Raw genomic sequence first — 5,261 nt, 5'->3', positions numbered from 1 at the left:
ATATAGTACTTAATTACATAATCATAAGATTTCCCAATACGCCTATACATATGCATAACCTGTCCCCGCTTTGTATTAAAATTAGCTCTAAGAAGTCATTTTCATAAACTCCTCCCAACTGCGCTTGCACAATGTCTCCTGGTGGTTGTCTCTGAGGGTCGTGACCATGAAGGCTGATGATTCCTCTTCATCAACGCAAGTAACTTCTTGTCCTTGTGCAAACTCAGTTCTTCTTTGGTCTTTGTCCAGACCGCAGGGTTAGTTTCAGCCCCTTTTCAAGGCATACTCTTATTCGTTATCAGGAGCTGTCCTTGACAATCTCAAGACTTCTTACTTCGTCCATTTTTATCAGGCCTGTCCTTTAGGTTATGAATCGCTACTAGTCAATCAGTACACAATGCATCTCTATCACATACCCCTGACTCACTTCACTGATGCAGATGGGAGACAAGTATTGTATTGTTAATTTTTTAATGTATTTAATGTACTGTTAATTTTTCATCCCTTTTGCATTACAGTACTATCAAGATTCCTGACCATCTGACCAGTGCTAGTGGAAATTAGCATTACATTTTTCATATAACTGACAGGAAGAACATGACCAGAGAAAAATCTAGTATCACCAAATAACGCAACATTATTTAACATTTGCTCTTAGATACTAATGAAACCTTTGGCTGTTCTGCAACTGAGCCGAACTGGCTGGGAGACCAGAACTTGAGCCTCTGAGACTCAATGCTTGACTAGACTTGCAATGCACTGTTCCAGCATTATTACCCAGCACAGCTCATGGGCATCCTTTAAGCAATATGGCATAGCTTTTCTACTTTATCCTGACAATTTTTGAGGAAAAAAAGCTATTAGCTGAAAGGAATACTGTCTGGATAGGTAAGCTTTTACATGGAAGTGATCAATATTAAATACAATAATGTTTCCTCTATGTTTAATATAAAATGTCAAGAATAAATATAATAAAAATAAATACTGAATGTAAATTCTCAACCCAGAAGTTGTATATATGATTATCTAGTCTGGTCTTTGTGTGTCAAGGTTTAGGCTGAACTGGTGTCCTGGTTTGAGGTAAAACAGGACCAATTTTGTTCAGTAACTTTGCTTCTTAGCTGGGCCTCTTCTAACTACAGAAATTAACTGCATATTGTGCAGTCACTGTTCACTCTCAGAGTGTTGAGACCAATTGTTTATAGCTGATGCCCAGGCATGGTGTGCAGAGAGGCTCCTGCTTATACTTACTGCTATGACACCCAAGGACAGCCAACTCTGTTATTTGTCCCGTTGGAGGGTCGGAAGCAGAAGAGCATAGAGGGGTCCCACCTGTGGGGAGGAGCGGACAGGACAGGTGACCCAAAACTGACCAACAGGGTATTTCATCCCATCTGCCTCATGCTCAGTATAAAAGCTGAGGGATCAAAGGGTCAGCTTCTTTCTTCAATGGCTGACATCTGAGGAGGACTCTGTCTGTTCGTCTGCCTTTGATCCTGATCCTGAATGCAGATCCAGAATCCAGTTCCTGTAGGTCACTGAATCCAGTCTGGGACTTCCCCAGTGCCAGCTGGTGTCATGATTGTCATCCTGGGAGCTTGATATGGTTTTGTATATATTTCATTATTCCCTTTTTTTATTTTATTATTACAATTTCATTAAAGTAGTTTAGTTCCTTCTATACTCATAAGTCTCTTTTTCCCTCCTCTGCCTCTCCCTTTGAAGAGAGGTTGAGGGGAGCATCTGTCGGTCCCATCTGGGGTGCACCATGTCCCCAGTGGCCAGTTCGGCCTAAACTACGACAGCTGGCCACTAAATGAACAGCAGATGCTCTCTATTAATCCCTCTCCCTTCCCAAAAGGGAGAGAGAATAAGGGAGAGAGACTTATGGGTTGAAAAAAACCCTAAAATATCTATAATGAAATATTAACAATAAAAAGATAATAATATTAATTAAAAAAATAATGACATACATACAAATATATACAAAACTGTATCGAGTTCCGAGGATGATGATCACATCACCGCCTGGCACTGGGGCTGGCCGCAGTGGCAGACAGAGATTTTCACTCAGAATTACATTCGAAAAGCCAACGCACACGTCCTGATTTATAACTCAATGCAGCGTAACAGAAATTGCAGCAACCTGCACAGTCTGGACAATAATATCAGGAGCACGGCAAAATCCATCTCCTTGCACACAGCTTCTCTCCCTCCGGCGAGCAGCGCTCTGCTTCTGGTGTTTGCTGCCATCTCATGTGTTTTAAGAAGTATTGCAGTGGAATTCTACAAGAGAACTTTTTCTGCCTCAAAAGTGACCTTACTTTAGATAGCTATGCTACAGTCACATTAAGCAAACACGTTGCTTAAAAATCTGAAAAGATTTCTTAGTATTATTGCTGCACATTATGGAAATAACCTACATTCAAAACCAAAAATTCTGCACCAATTTGGGTAAAGTACCATTCTGTGTCCAGTTTTTGGCTTTCCAGTTTATGAAAGACATTGATGTACTTAAACAAGTTCAGTGGAAGGCCACAAGATTGTCAGGTACTGGAGGATGTGACATACAAGGAGTGACTCAGGGAGTTGAGTTTGTTCAGCCTTAAGAGGACAGGGTGAACTGGGTGATCTTATTGCTGCCCACCATTCCCTAGTGGGAGGGCACAGAAAAGATGGAGCCTCCTTGGAAACACAGAGTGGTAGAACAAGACAAACATAAATTGAAATATGGGAAATTCAGATTATATTAAGTAAATAAGTTTTCACCATGAGTGGTAAAACACTGAAACAGCCTGAGGTCTCATGGAGGACAAACTCATAGCTTAAACAGACGTCAACTTGTCAAACAGGAGTGGCCTCTAATCTCTGCCAAGGGGTGTGAGAGAGAGAAGGTATTTACAGTATTGTACAGCAGAAAGGACACTTTTTGGTCTGAAGTGTGTGTTGCCTAGATATTCCATCAGCAACTTAAAACAAAGGCAAGGGAATGTACAGGTTACATCCTTTTTTCTTAGTGGCTGTGGTCACGTGACCAGAGTTTTTGTTACTAGCCGGCACTGACCTAAAGGCAAAGCCCAAAACATGAAAGGCAAGAAGAAAGTGCAGAAAAGTTTACTTAAACCTCAGTAAGAAAAAAATTCTTCATGCCAGCTAGAACATGTCAGCAAATCCACAGGTGCTTTGAGGTGAATCCATGAAAGTAAAGAAGGTGATCAGTGAGTACTGAAAGCACCATGCCAGAGCACTTTAACAAAGCTAAAATATTTATCTATTGACCATGCATAGCTACATTAACTGTTCTGAAGAAGGCCAGTGTCCTTACGTCCATTTGGCAAGGCAGAGGGGCTAAGTTACCGGCTTTGAAAAATGATGTCAAGGCATAGTTTTCCACAGCCACAGCATGATGAGGGTTAATGTTCTCAGGCTACCCGCCTGCACCCTCAGTCCATGCTTGGGAGCGCTGAGCCATAGGTACAGGCAGGGGTGTGCTCTGGCAGTACCATGCCACATTCCAGGCACTTAATGACCTCATGGAGACTTGTAACCTGAAAGACCAGATGAGGAGGGGCGCTGACTCAATACTTTCAAGAGTCACAGCCGTACTTTCCCTTCAACAAGTCCTCAACATGAATCTTATAGATCATATTTGAAAACAATCCTAAGTCATTGATCTTTTGCACTTTATAATTAAATCAACAGAGAACAAACTGAATGAGAAACTGCATTCAGCTGCACTGTTTTCCCATAAGCATTAAAGAAACATTTTCTTCACCACCCCCAAAGACTGGAGGAAAAAGGCAAACAACTTCCTCTGTTTCTCCTACTTACATTCAGTGAAATAAAATTCCTTTCCTTAGGCAGATGAGGATGACTCATTTTACACACTGCTGGAAACCGCGGTGCTGTACAGATATTTAAAGATACAGTTGCATGAGTCTTCTTGGGACTGAAGATACAGTATATACAGCACTAGCACCATTTAATGTATAGTACTGTGTTCAAATGACAAAACAACATGGAAGTCTCTGAGCACAGTAAAGTTATAGCATTAGATATGTTCAAGTTCCATTAGTACTGAAAAAAAGTCTTTGGCACTTAAAAGATAAATTCAAGTGTAAGTAAGACTTCCTTTAACATGATAGGTATGCTTGAAGAAGCACATCTAAAACGGACTTGTCCTGTAGCTATCTTTTGGTCGTTCTTCACTACTTTATTGAACATAGCAACCAGAAACTAAAATGAAAGATATACAGATTACTGATTAATAATAAAAATCAATGCACATCACACAGTTAAAAGAAGAGTGATTTATTTTAGCAGCCAACCTCAGCAGTCAAAATTACATTGTACCATGGCACTTTAGAAAGTAAACACATGACATGAAGCATTGTAGGGTTTAGTCACTAAAAGCAGCATTAGAGTTTGGAAACAAAATCACTTTCACATAGCAGTACTGATAAAGGACAGGACAGTGTAAACCACATTAGGATAACCAACACGACGTAGTTGCTTTCTGTGACAGATCTACCATACCTACGGACCGGAAAGGTCTCACCTGTTAAGCATCGCTGAGGTTAACAGACCGACCTTGTTCCTGAGTTTAGGGCTTGTGTTTTCCTCACGTGCTTCCCAGTAGGTGCCGCGGTCGGCGGAAGGCAGCGCCAGCCCTCCGTTCAAGAGCAGACACCGCTCGGGGGCGGCTGGGACAAGACGGTCAGGCAGAGAGCGGCGGGATGGAGAGCGGCGCAAGCGGCATCTACACTCCTCCCTTCCACCCTAGCAACTTCCCCCAGAGACACCACTGACCCTCCTGCCAGCGGGCGGGCGGGCGGGCCTCACACACCTGTGCCCGGCCCGGGCCTGCCCCACCCGGCGGCCACGGGGCACCAGGGTCCGCCGACGCCGCCTCAGCCCCCGGCTTACCCCTGGCGACTGTTAACGTCGCCAACCGCTACTCCAACTCCAACCAACTCCAACTCCAATTCCAACAACTCCAACAACTCCAACTCCAACTCCCCTCCCCTCCCCTCCTAACCGGCCCACGCCCCGCGCCAGGCGACCACCTTCCGGGCACGAGCGCTCCCACGTGACCGCCGCGTGACTCCCCAGCTCTCACGCGGCCACCACGCCTTGCAGGGCGGGGCACGCCCCGCCCCGCCCCGCCGCAGCCGCGTTCCGCCGGGAAGCACCAGCGGCGCCACTAGCCCTTGGCACGTGACGCCGGCACCCCTCCTCCGTCACGTGTTCTCTCTCTCTCC

Source organism: Vanellus vanellus (assembly GCF_965231255.1).
Source record: "Vanellus vanellus genome assembly, chromosome: Z".
NCBI classification, from domain to species: Eukaryota; Metazoa; Chordata; class Aves; order Charadriiformes; family Charadriidae; genus Vanellus; species Vanellus vanellus.
Note: the sequence above shows the minus strand (reverse complement) of the source record.